This window comes from Salminus brasiliensis, chromosome 5, assembly GCF_030463535.1.
Source record: "Salminus brasiliensis chromosome 5, fSalBra1.hap2, whole genome shotgun sequence".
NCBI classification, from domain to species: domain Eukaryota; kingdom Metazoa; phylum Chordata; class Actinopteri; order Characiformes; family Bryconidae; genus Salminus; species Salminus brasiliensis.
In genome coordinates, this window is record NC_132882.1 from 42937399 (window position 1) to 42952031 (window position 14633).

The window sequence follows — 14633 nt, forward strand, 5'->3', positions numbered from 1 at the left end:
TTGCTCAAGCAGATGTTGGCTAGATGTTGACCGCTCGAGAGGTGTATGAAATGTGGAGTGTGTGTCTGTCTCTGTCTTCAGAGTGTTCAGTCTTACACTTTGATACACACATTCCTTTGTACCTATCTAGGGAGTAGTTGATGTGGGTGTGGGTGAGGTGGCGGAGAGGTGGGTGGAGTTGAGCTTCCTGTTTGTAGTGATGTCTCTGATTTATGACTGGCCACCTTAATCGGGTGATATGTGGCGTGATTTATCACTGCGGCTCTGGAGGCCTGTGCTGCCGAAAGCCGCTACAGCTAAAAAAACCAACTGAAACCCAAGTAGATCTTAATCAGCAACACAACACAACACTGCTGCACTAGCTTGCTGCTAACGAGGCAGGTTGTGTAATGTAGCTAGTTTTTTGTAAGCTAGTGCTTAACATGTCTACACTGACCTGGCCAAAAGTCATGGGACAGGAACTTGCTATCCTACTGGCATACAGTTTACAGTGTAGACTTAGGAGTATGGAGCACCAAGATTGATAAAATTATGAATAAATAAAAGCAAAGAAGAAGAAGAAAGGAAAAGAAAATAAACCATGAGCATAAAAACACAAATAAATTAATATGGGACATAAAACCTCTAGTGTATAAAAAAAATGGCGATAGTGTTTATATATTTATACATATGTATTTCTTTTATTTCTGCATTTATATATTCCTCAACTTATTTTTGTATTAGTTACTATTTTTATTAATGGCTAAATGTTTTTTACAAATATTTTTCCTGTATTTTTTTTTACTTTTGTTTGATAAATATTTATATTGATTTATTTTTTTATTTATTCATACTTTTTTCCATGTACTATTTTTAAAATTAATTCCTAATTTTAAAAAAAATATAAATTATTTCTGTGTATATATTTCTAATATTTGTTCTATTTATTTATTTATTTATTTATTTCGTCCTTCGTATGAGAATGAAGGGGGGGGGTGTTTTTCCACGTTCAGGCTTAGCAATCAAGACCAGAGAGCCGGAGCTGCCGTGTCGGGGTTGGAGTCGGCCTCTGATCTGCTCAGAGAGGCGGCTGCTTGCACCGACGATGAACTGCAGCAGTGCATGTATTTGGAGCTACAATGTAAACGTAGACTGTAGAAGATGCTGTTCCCCAATAGGTACACACTACCTACGTTACCCAGACACACGTTCAGCTTTGTTCACTAACATCCAGACACGTTGACCTTATATACGGCCTTTTTTGAATTCCGGGTCCCTGCATCTGCAAACCCCAGGAAGCTTAAATAAATACACACACACCGCCTATATATATTTCCCCAGTGTATAAATAACCGTATCCACCGTATTTCTTTTTTTTGGGCGGGGGGCAGGGTCGGGGGTTCAAGTTCCTTTCTGCTTCACCTACAACTTGGGCCTACTAGCATCGGTGAGGGAGGGCGAGAGAGATCAGCCTGGAGACAAGGAGAGGGAATGAAGGAAAGGGAGAGATAGGGAAGGGGGGGTGGAGAGTGAACGAAATGAGGAGAGATGACGGAGGGGTTGAGCGAGGAATGGATGGATGAGGAGGGAGAGTGAAATGGGAGAAGAAGGCTGAGGGAGGCGCCGGTGCCACCGATGTAGAACTGCTGTAGCTGTTCTTAATGATTTGGCTGGTGTTCTGTATTAACAGCACAAGACCTCCAAAGCCCCCCCCCCCTCAGGAGCCTCAGTCTGAGTTTTCTTACTAATGAGGTGAATCTGGCTCCTCAGGGGCCCCCAGTGTAAATCTACAGAGCGTGACTAAACGTCATGACGTCAGCACACCCCTGACCAATCAAACTCAGCTCGAGCTTGTGTGTATGTGTGTGTGTATATATATATATATATATATATATATATATATATATATATATATATATATATGGGCTGGTAACTGGGTTCTAGATATCAGAACCTCCTCAGTAACCCTACAAATCTGTATAATCTGTGAACCACAACCGCCGGTCAACTTCCCATGGTGACGTAAACAAACGTTACGGTCAGTCACGTAGTGCTACCATATACCACAATAAATATAATATATAATATATTTAATTATAATCTTACTAAAATATACTATATAATATCTAATTATAATATTTAAAATTATAATTTATGATTTCTGAGGGTTTATCATTCGTTCTGCTTTTTAGTTTTCTCTTTAAACTTTACTAAACGCTTCCCTTAATTATTATGTATCATAATATAGTATAATAATATAATACAATAGTTATTATTTATTAATAATATACAAAAAAAAAAAAAGTCAGACCGTGGGCCGTTTTTTTTGGCGTGACGTAATTCCTGTCTTGAGGAGAAGCCATGTGTGGTTCAGATCCAGCCACTTTGATCCTGTGAGTTTGGCTCTACCCATTTTTTATTTATTCATATTATTATTAGTATTTATTTATTAATATATTTATTTATTCATTTTTATAACTGCCGTGCAAGGCAGTAGATATCATTAATCAGTCCTAAAAGCACAGCCTGACACATAAACAGACACAGGACCACTGGAGATTGTTGGGGAGCTTCATGGGCTCCTTATTTATCTTTATTTATTAGGTTCAGCTGTTTTTTCTAGCATTTTGGACCAAATAGGAAGTAAGTACAAGGTTAATGTGTGACGGTAAGCGTTTATTTATTGTGATAAATCACAGAAATTCTTCATTAGTGAGCTTCATCAGTTCTGATCAATTTTTTAAAGGGTTCTACTGCTGGCTCTTTTTGTCCAGTCGGACATTTTTTTTTTTATTAAACAAAAAAATATAATAAAACTTCTCAGAATATTCAGGCCTAAAATGTTCTGACAGTGACTAATATATATATTAATATATATTATAATAAATTAGTATATACTAATTAAACAATGGCCAGATTAACATTATGTCAAAATGTCAAACACTGCAAAAATGGAGATAAGAGGTTTTTTGATTTATTAATTGTGATAAATCACAGTATATCACAGATTCAGTATATCAGTGGTTCCGAACCCTGTGTGTGTGGCTGGAGGTTGGAGGTTGGAGGTAGTTGACTGGTAGCGTATGGACGTCCTCTCAGGATCTACTGAGCTCTATCGCCATCTATTGGCCAAAAGGCGAGACACAAGCGACGCAGTGGAGTTTTTTTTTTTTTTTTTTTTTTTAAACAAACAAAAGCTTACAAAAACCCACGAGGAGTATATTTTAATTCAGAATAATAAATAATAAAAATTATTAAGAAATACATATATTTTTATAAGCTTGTGGGGCGAAAGAATATGAAGTTCAGTGTTGAGGCTAGAGCTGGAGCTGAGGAGCTCTCAGGTGGAGGTGGAGGTGAAGGTGAAGGTGGCTCTGCTCAGATGAGTTTATGTACAGGCTCGTTCAGAATGGAGGTTCTGTGGATCTCTGCTGGACCCGTCAGAACCAGGGAAAGTAGGACCACGTGCCGGCCTCGTGACCTCGTGCTGTTTGTTGTTGCGGTCAGACCTACTGTTTTTTATGGTCTAAAAAATTAATTTAATTAATAATTAATGTGACTTTAATTGTATTTCTGAGTATTTTTAGGTTTAAAGAGAAATGCTGAAGAGATTTTAATGTTTAAACTGAAAAAATAATAACATTAAATAAGAGCTTATTTTAATCATATATATATATATATATATATATATATATATATATATATATATATATCTGCTGCTGCCTGACTCAATATCCCACTATCCATACGGCAGCCAGATGTCACATGTCTGTAATTAAATAATATTAATAATAATTATAATTATAATTATTATTATTGCAGTCATTCATCATATGCAGCTCAGTCTCTTTTACTCTTTTTTAAAAGCTCAAAAATACAATCCCATAAAAATAAATAAAACCCCTCTTTGTATTAATGAGGGCGAGGGCGTGTTGGAAGCAGGTCAGGAGGTCATCCAGGACCAGGAATGGAACCGTCTGGTACTGTGACTAATACACAACCTCCATTCTGAGTGGCTGAGATATCATGAGTAAAACTGGTTCAGCAGGCTGAGCAATCTGTGGCCTGAAAGGTTTCTGTGGGTTCTGGGGTGAATCTGTTGAGCATGTCACTCACTTACTATTCATATTATTAATATAGTATATATAGCAGGCAGGTGCACCAGAAACACTCATTTGTTGATGGAATAATTCTGTTAATCAGCCGCTTTGGAGCATTTCTATCTGTCTTACATTATGAATCTATTGCAACATCTGACTGATGAAGCCTGTATGGATCTGGAGGAGGCCTTGGTTTAGGTTCCATTGAGGTCAGAGGTGGAGGTTGGCTAATCCCACGTAGTTCGCTCTAAGCTTAAGACAGTAGAGAGGCATGTCCGGGGGCGGCCTGCTTTGAAATGGAGGTTTAGCATAGGAAATGGAGGATGGACTATCACGTGATCATCACGTGCTATCTAGAGGAACCTCAGGTGCTGTGGTTGGGTTGCAGTTATCAAAGAACATGGGGGAAGTGAGCCAGATTTCTCAGTATGAAGATAAGATACGATATATATATATATATATATATATATATATATATATATATATATATATATATATGAAATATGTATTTATACACACACACACTGTATTGAACACATTGGTGGGCATTTTTAATACTGTACACTCTTTTTTAAAGGGCCCTTCTAGCACCCCCCAATATAGGGCCATTCTAGCACCCCCCCAATATATATATATATATATATATATATATATTGGTTTTTTTTTTTATTTTATGGTGATGGTACTCTTCACCCACACCAACAGCGAGGCATATTACAGCCCCAATATGTGTTATAGCCATTCACCAGGCAGGCCCAGGGAGCCCTATGGAATGGCAGCTGTTGCTGTTGCTGAAGTTGAAAGGATTAGTGTTGTTGTCGCGGTAAAGCCTTTACCTTTATCCGAATGAATTAAGCCGAGCGTCTGTGCTGCACAGTGCAAGTGCATGATCAAGGTCATATGAGGTCATTTCCTGCTCTTGTGGCCATTCTGGTTCACCGTAGCTGTACAGTTGGCAGGCAGTCAATAAGAAGTGAACCCACACTGAAGCTGTTTACCTGCGCGCTGGATAAAGGGTGATGATAATGAGCTGTCTGCAGTCGCCCTGCGGTTAAGACAGAGGTGCTGTCAGAAGGCGGTCTCGAAATGGAGGTTCAGCCCAATGTGAAATGGTGGATGATTGACTCTGTGCTGTGACGTGATTCCTGTCTTTACTTCCAGTTTGGCTCTACCCATTTTTTTTTTATTTATTTGTGTTTGTTTATTATTTCAAAAAAATGATGAGCTGCCGTGCAAGATTTTATCCGATTGTTGAGGAGCTTCATGGGCTCCTAATTTATCTTTATTTAATAGGTTCAGCTGTTTTTCGAACATTTTCAATCGTTTTGATTGATTACTCAGTGGCTGATGTAGTCAGTAGTGGCCAAGTACAAGGTTTTTCGTCCTGTATCCCGTAATGGCGTTGTAGGATTGTTGGAAACTCATTTTGTGGTTCTGCTGTTGGGCTGGACCTGTTAGGACGCTCTGATCTGGCCGTGTTGGTCAGCTGTTTTGCTCGTAAATGATGTAGTGGACTGTCCTGAGATCTTCTTTAACCCTTTCCCAGACTCCCAGGCTGAAGGCCTCAGAGAGCTCTTTGGATCCAACCATGATGATCTAAAATTCTGAAGAATGCTCTCTAACCCTGTTCTGATCATTTCTGTATGTGTCGTTTCAGCCTTTTGCGTTCTTCTCAGTTTGGCTGCCCAGGCCGAAGCAGCTCCAGCTGGTGAATCCCAGTGCATTGGGAGACAAAAGGATGAAGGGAGGTTTGTCTACACCCTGCCTTATTACGTCTCAGAGGTCATGCGGGACTCCAGCTGCACTGCCTTCTGGAATATTAATGTAAGTGCTGAATGCTTCCGCCTCTGTCTCTCTGTCTTCCCCTTTTTCTCTACTTCACAGAGTCTGAGGAAGTTGGCAACTCGAGCCCAGTACCAAGGGGAATTCTAGCTGAGTGCTACGATTTCGTTTAGACATCTGAAAGAATCCTGAAATGTTTTCTTTCCAAATTTTTATCGCTGTAAAATATAACTCTCCACAGCTATGCTCATTCAACACTCTTTAAACCTAAACTCCATTCCCTTAACCCCTTGAACTCTAGCTTAATTTTTGCGTTATTAACACCTATGCAGAAACTATTGCTAACGATTTGCTGACAGTTTGATTGAACCCACCTTGTGGCGTCCCAAAGGGCTCAATTTTAGGCCCTATAAAACTGATGTTATTTTTAACAGTAATGTAGTCATAAAAGTGCAGAAATGTGGGCTTCTGGGATCTTAAGGGTTCAACTTAGCATTACAACATTCTGTTAACCCTTTAAAGTCTAACCCCTGGACCTGTCTTGTAAACCTGTCTTGTTCAATCACATGTATATATCATCAGTATTAAACCACGGTTCCGCTAAAGTGCTCCTGCTAATGTTGTTAAAGCTGTAAAATGTGACGTTACGTTATCTGGCTGCGTCCCAAATTACACAGGTCTTTACCCTACTGAGGCAACTACACTAATGCATGCAGTTCTGACACTTAATCCTTTAGGAGCTACCATTTGATAGGGCTCACTGGGCCTGCCTGGTATATGGCTGTAACACCAGTATCATGATTCTATGCTATTTACTGAAGCTGTAATATGCCTTGCTATTGGTGGTGGATCACAAGGCCTGAATATTACATCACAATATTTCGAGAAAGTTTCATAATATTAATTTTTTTATAGATTTTAATATGTTTTATAATATTAAGTCAAATATAGGCAAAAAGAACCAGCTGTGGAACCCTTTTAAAAGGTGTACACTACAAACGAATGATACCCACCAATGTGCTCAATAACGCATTTCTGTGATTCATTACAATTAATAAATCGTTACCTTCACACAAACCTTGTAGCTCCATTTTCACTTTTTGACCTGATTTGAATCTGGCGGTTGTTTTTTCACATTGTGTCCAGATTTCCTGACGAACGAACCAATAGAAATGCTCCAAATTGAAACAAAAATGATACTATCGACTTCCCATGTCATGATTAATTATGACTTTGATTAATTGGGCAAAACGCAAAACATAAAACACGTCGTCTGACTTCTAAGCCAGTCCTGGGGGGCCAACGTGTAGAGTTTGTGGTGGGCTGACAAAGATAGGCAAGTATTAATAAATGAATAAATGTATGGATTTATGATTATTTAGAGTATGTTCTCGTCTCTGGGTGAGGAAAGGGCATCTTTCTAGCAATTCATGTGGTGCTGGTTGTGCATTACTGGCATGACAAGAGCTCATTTACATATCTCTGTCTGAAACCACAGGACAGTTAACCACATCTTTAATTCTAAGAGATAAAAGGCTGGTTTCCCAGAAAGGGATTGAGCCTAGTCTTGAACTACAGAGCATTCTGAATGGTAATTTTCCATTGAAAGTACAACTTAGTGTAGTTTAGGCTTAGTTTCTGGGAAACCAGCTCATAGAGTCTGTGTGTTGTGTTGTGGCAGAGGTTAGGGGAGCGGTTTCTAGAGACTGTGGTTTCCTCATCAGCTGTATATCCTCCACTGGTTGCATTTGGGTGGGTTTATCTCAACCCTACTTACCTCAACCCTAAATCCTAACCCTAACCCTTACCTCAACCCTAAATCCTAACCCTAACCCTTACCTCAACCCTAAACCCTAAATTCTAACCCTTACCTCAACCCTAAATCTTAACCCTTACCTCAACCCTAAATCTTAACCCTTACCTCAACCCTAAATCCTAACCCTTACCTCAACCCTAAACCCTAAATTCTAACCCTTACCTCAACCCTAAATCTTAACCCTTACCTCAACCCTAAATCTTAACCCTTACCTCAACCCTAAATCCTAACTCTAACCCTTACCTCAACCCTAAACCCTAAATTCTAACCCTTACCTCAACCCTAAATCCTAAATTCTAAACCTTACCTCAACCCTAAACCCTAAATTCTAACCCTTACCTCAACCCTAAATCTTAACCCTTACCTCAACCCTAAATTCTAACCCTTACCTCAACCCTAAATCCTAACCCTTACCTCAACCCTAAACCCTAAATTCTAACCCTTACCTCAACCCTAAATCCTAACCCTTACCTCAACCCTAAACCCTAAATCCTAACCCTTACCTCAACCCTAAACCCTAAATCCTAACCCTTACCTCAACCCTAAACCCTAAATTCTAACCCTTACCTCAACCCTAAACCCTAAATTCTAACCCTTACCTCGACCCTAAATCCTAACCCTAACCATAACCTTACCCTTGAATCAACCCTAAATCCTAACCTTAACTTAACCTAAACCTTAAATCTAGCCCTAAACTGTAGTCTTTAGACTGGCAAACTTTAGTCTTTAGTTTTTTATCGACCGCTACTTCATAGCGGGGTTCTTCTGTCCCATAAATGATTAATGTTGGATAAGTCAGCGGTACACTCCCATCAGTGTGTTTTCTTCAGTACAGAACCACGGTCTGCATTTTCACTTGCGCTCTCTTCTCTTTCTTTCTGCTGGCAGAATCGAGTTGTGGCCTCAGCTGATGGATTTGTTAATCCCGTCCTCTCCACCACGCTAGACACCATTACAGCAGACACCTGCCCAGATCAGCTGACCTTTCGCCTCAGCTGTCCGTCAAGCAATGTAAGCTATGTCCACTGTACTGTAGTTCATCGTCGTTGTTGTTATTACTGTAAGGTCATTCTGTGTTCGGGTGCCATCTCCACATTGCAATTGCAGGAAAACAAAAGATCCAAGATCATTCTTCAACTATACATGTCATTTGTACTCAGACATGGCAGCCATATTCACAATAAAACATACGTGACGGGGTGGTACATTTCATCCTAAAGGGCCCACAGTTCTTCATGGGGTCAAGTTCCTGACCTAGCACACATGCTAATCAATTGAAATATAATTTTCTTCACATTAATAGTTAAAAAAATTAAAAAATGTTTTATAGAGACTTATAGAGAGAGCTTGACCCCAAAAATGAAACTAGGGAACCATTTCTGACAAATGCATATTGTCACTTCCTGTTTATGATGACAGTATGTGATTTTTTTTATTGATTTTTATATTATATTTATTTGTTTGAATTAAAAAAAAGGTTTTTATTTGAAATACATGTATCTTAATTAAACAGGGACACACATATAATGTAATATTATATTATGTACAAAATATTACAAATAATCACAGACGCTAAAATTATCTTATGACATTTACATTTAGCAGACGCTCTTTTCCAGAGCGACTTACAAGGTTACTCATATTACACAGGTGGGCCAATGTAGTGTTAGGAATCTTGCCCAAGGACTCCTATTGGTGTAGCGCAGCATAGTCACCCAGACTGGGAATCGAACCCCAGCCTCCCACATGGTGTGGTAACTCAGTGGCAGGTAGTGGTGTTATCTGTTACGCCACACCAACCACATTATGAAAAATGATTTAAAAATAGCATGTTCCTCTGAAAGGAGGGTATGATTACTGCACCCGTTTCATAGAAAGGCTCAATTACTTGGTGTTAATGCTAACATACCAGTAACGTTGCGTTTTCTAAGCATTACTGTGTCTCTTTTATTCCGTAGATCGACGAGGATTTAACGTGCAGCTGTAAGTCACCTTTTTCTATGTAATACTAGTGGTGTAACGATATACATGTTCTACTATATAGTTTATGCTTTATATCCTTAATATCATTGTTAACATGCAATATGATGGGCTCCCGAGTGGCCCAGCTGTCTAAGTGCTGGCCCAAATAATAAATATGGACCTTTTAATGCCACATCCATCTAATGATCAGTGCCCGGGAGTCCCAGAGAGCATCACTGGCCTCTCTGTCTCTGGGTGGGTGGGAAGGTTCGGACCAATTACAGGAAGTTGAGGCAGGCTATCGTCACCCATAGTCGCTCCAGAAACGGAATTGCTTGACTGCTTGGCATTTTTTCCTCCTTATCTGTCGTCTACGATCTAATTGCTGCAAGTTTGGACAATTTGAGTTAGTACTAGAAGACTGTGCTCGGCCATAACATTAAGACCACCCGTATGTGGCCATAACATTAAGACCATCTGTCTAATATTGAGAAGCTTCCACCTTGTGCTGCCAAAACAGAGCTGTCCATTCGAGGCGTGGACTCCACAAGGCCTCTGAAGGTGTCCTGTGGTATCTGGCACCAACCTGTAAGCGGGACCTCCATGAGCCTCAGTGACCCCAGATGCCCAGATGCCACAGTAGATGAAGATAATTAGTGTTTTTCACTTCACAGTGAAGTTGTGGTAAATGACTGAATTGAGAAGCGATCTGATGATGGAAGTGATGTTCTTTTTTTCTGTGTTGCAGGTGAATCTGGTTCACCACATCAAAAAGGTACGGATATACCAGGATATACAGTGCTGGATAACCTACATAGATTACTTCTTAAGCTCTGAATATCTGAACCGGGGGTGTCCCAATCTGAGATCCAGGCATGTTTTTTATCGGCTAGTTTTAATCCCAAGCCAGTTCCAGGTCTTTGTTTTAACCGTGGTGTTCAGAGCGCCATCTGGTGTCCTCAAGGCACCATTAACGTACACAACAGCCTAGCCGGCTGAAGCAGCAGTGCGGACGTTCTCAGAAGGTAAATCAAGGAGTTGAGGTTCTGCAGCAGTGTGGAGCTATTTTACAGTGGAACCTAAAAAACAGACCATAATATCTGACCCTTTATAAAACCATCACTGAAACGCTCTGTTTAACCAGCGGGAGAACCGGAGAGGAGGCTAGCGCTAATGCGAATACACACACATACGCTACAGATCACACACAGCACATTCACCCACTATAAAACCAGTTATGTCACACCAGTATAACAGTATAACAACAACCACTGTAGCAATCTGGCAACCCACGATGCGGCGCACTCTGCTGTCGCACAGCAACGAGCTCCCACGCGTAACGAACGCTGGGGTCTCTATATATATAGTGACCTGGATATCCGCATGTAAGGGAAAGGGAATAGGGCACAGTTTCAGACAGGGAATTTTCAACTACATACCACTCACCATAGCAACAGCCTAGCAACCATCTAGTAACCACCTAGCAACAACATGACGCCCAGCTAGCAACCACCTAGGATACTGTATTAACTACCACTAAGCAACTAAACAGCGCACTCTGCTGTCGCGCAGCAACGAGCTCCCACGCTTAACGAACAACGGGGTATCTATGCATAGTGACCTGTATATCCGCATGTAGGGGACAGTGAATAGGGCACAGTTTCAGACAGTGAATTTTCCATTTGACCACTTGGGGGCGCACTTGCTAGGTTTGGTACAGCTAAAGTGAACTTGATCAGCATGAATGTGTTGGACGAGGGAGTGTCTTTAACAGTGTGTGAACATGGTTCTAGATAATAAAGATGGATTTAAAGTTGACTTTTTTACTTTAGGCTCAAGCAGACTTGTGGATGTGGTTCAGGGTGACAGTCTGACACCCACCCTAAACCACATCCTTCCAAGTCTTTCAAGTCTGCTGCAGGTGGTTGAAACGTGTTGTGAAGTGTGTGCGAACGTATTTGCGGATTGATTTGGGTGACTGGCGGCCTGGAGGTACGTCTAGTTCAGACTTGTGCACTAGGTAGTGCTGAGTTGGCAAGTACAAACTCCCGAGGACAGGAGGGCACTGTACCATAATCTTGCAATTGGAACAGCAGCGCGGCGCGCAATGCATTTTGGGATCATTGACTTAGGCACACAAGTCACGTCCTGATGCGGCAACACAGGCGGGATGAGAAGACACCGGTGCGCTCGGCCGACTGTACTTGGCTAGGTGGCTTTTAGCGCCCCCTCATGGACAGCTGTACACGTGCATGTGGGCTGAGGAGGTAGTGTAATACTACAGGCTTTACATGAACAACTCTGTAGCAACCACCTGGTAACCATAGTTACAGTCTAGCAACCACCTAGCAACGACATGGCGACCAGCTAGCAACCACCTAGGATACCATATTAACTACCTAGCAACCACACAGCACTCACCTGGTTTGCCATAGAAACTGCCTAGCAACAACATAGCAACCAGCTATGATACCATATTAACTACCTAGCAAACACACAGCACTTACCTGGTTTGCCATAGAAACTGCCTAGCAACAACATAGCAACCAGCTAGCAGCCACACAGCACTCACCCCTGTTTGCCATAGAAACTGCCTAGCAACCATCTTGTAAACACCTAGCAACAACATAGCAGCCAGCTATGATACCATATTAACTACCTAGCAAACACACAGCACTTACCTGGTTTGCCATAGAAACTGCCTAGCAACAACATAGCAACCAGCTAGCAGCCACACAGCACTCACACCTGGTTTGCCATAGAAACTGCCTAGCAACCATCTTGTAAACACCTAGCAACAACATAGCAACCAGCTATGATACCATATTAACTACCTAGCAAACACACAGCACTTACCTGGTTTGCCATAGAAACTGCCTAGCAACCATCTAGTATCCACTTAGCAACAACATATCAACCAGCTAGTAGCCACCTAGGATACCATATTAACTACCTAGCAACCACACAGCACTCACACCTGATTTGCCATAGAAACTGCCTAGCAACAACATAGCTAGTCTGTGTTCTTTTCAGGAAATGCACTTTTCTTGTTTCTTGGCACTGAAAAGCCGTATTGCTGTAAATTAACAGCTGTAGAAGAAGCTGCCTCAGGGTCCCTCTGTAGCTTTTATGCGCTATGCGTTCAATATGGTGTTTAATATTAATATCTGGATCTTTTATTAGTAATAATTGAGCAGGGCACATCTGGCAGATTTATAATTTAAAAATCTTCCTGGTTTCTTTGGTTTTGGCTGTATTTCCCACATTTAGCCGTGCAAAACTTCAAAGACAGCGAGAGACAGAGACTAAACAGTGAGTCAGAGTCAGATTGGCGACAAAAACTATGTAACACACACACACACACACACACACATATACACATATACACACATATACATTGCAGGGTTGGAGCACTGCCTGTAGTACACCGTGTGAAACGCTCACAGCAGAGCGCTCGTGAAGAGATAGAGCCTGAGGTGCAGAACTACGTCACTGCATTTCTGCAGCACCAGCGCAAAGAAACCCGTCCGCGCGCTTACCTTATTAGGCTGGCCGTGCAGCGCGTGCTGTATGTCCAGATAGTCCAGAACTGCGGTGCATTTTAAAACCGCGATCTTTGTAAAGCATTAAGTCTTGCGTAAGCGTCGCAAAACGCCCCCAAACAGACTCGGACCCGAAACCGAAACCGACTTCCCGCCGCCGTTCCTTCCTGTAAACAAGCGCATGCATAACAACCCCCCCCCCCCCCCCCCTCCCCCTCCATTTGAGACGTGGAGACTTGTGGCTCAGATTGTTACGCCTGTCCATTTCAACAACATAGCAACAACATAGCAACCAGCTAGCAGCCACCTAGAATACCTTTTTAACTACCTAGCAACTGCTATGGGATACTGTAGTACCTACCTAGCAGCCACTAAGCAACTACATAGCAGTCACCTGGTTTACCATAGCAACTGCCAAGCAACCATCTATTAACCACCTAATAACAACATGGCAACCAGCTAGCAGCCACCTAGAATACCTTTGCAACTACCTAGCAACTACCATGGGATACCGTAGTAACTACTGTAGGAAAATGTCTACATAGTGTTGCCCGTACCCCACCCCTCTTCCGGGGCGCAACACCTTGCATGTTCGTTTTGTGGAAAGAGTCGCAGACGAGTGGAGTGAAGTTAGAAGCAAACCAAAGTATTTATTTAAGAATGCTGGATCCAGGAGAACAAATACATTAAAGACAGTGTATCAACCATCCCAAAGCAAAGTTCTGACCCCGTTCTCATCTGACTCCACGTTTATACCCCAAATGACGTGAAACCTGCCGATGAGGCGTTTCTACAGATTAGTCTATGTGAATATGCAAGATGGCACATGTTAGTACTCAGATTCACGTGTCTGACTCCACCATCATGCTTGACCTTGACTATGTTTTGTATTTTCTCAAAGCCGGACAGTGCAGCATTCTCTATGTGTGTGCGAGGCGGCTGCAGGTTAGGGAGTTACCCACACAGAGAGAAGGCCGCTTTGTCCGACCCTATCAGCATCCCCTCCATATCACTTCAGTTCAAACAAAGTACACCAGTCCCAATTGGGGCCAACCGGATGATTCATGACAGTGACTTCAGACACATGGAGTGGCCTCACTTGTCATGCTGATGTATAGTTTTAATAACGCAAATGTCTTTAAGCGTGAATCACCCGCCTTTACCATAGAACTCCATATGTTACATGTTAATGTGTCTCAGGAGGCCATGTCATGTGAGTTAGTAGGCCATACAATGTAATAAGGTTATAATATGTCTTATGAGTAAATATCATGTAAGTTAGTAAGTGGGTGAGTAATATGCCATGCAAAGTGACTCTATATGTCGCACACCAATACGTGTTACAAGTGGGTATTATGTGGGTTAGAAACAAGCCATACATTGTTAGCTATGTGTGTAAGCCTACATGATATAAGTATCGGATAATCATTTGTATAGATGCATATAAAATAC

General features: G+C 41.4%; 1 long non-coding RNA gene across 1 annotated transcript in view; it reads right to left on the reverse strand.

Annotated features, from left to right (window-relative positions):
• LOC140556499 (uncharacterized) overlaps positions 1 to 13342 on the reverse strand; it is an 82375-nt gene extending 69033 nt beyond the window's left edge. The window contains exon 1 of the long non-coding RNA XR_011979736.1: positions 13179 to 13342. This is a non-coding gene — a long non-coding RNA (uncharacterized lncRNA). The remainder of the gene's footprint in view (positions 1 to 13178) is intronic.
• Positions 13343 to 14633: the final 1291 nt, after the last annotated feature.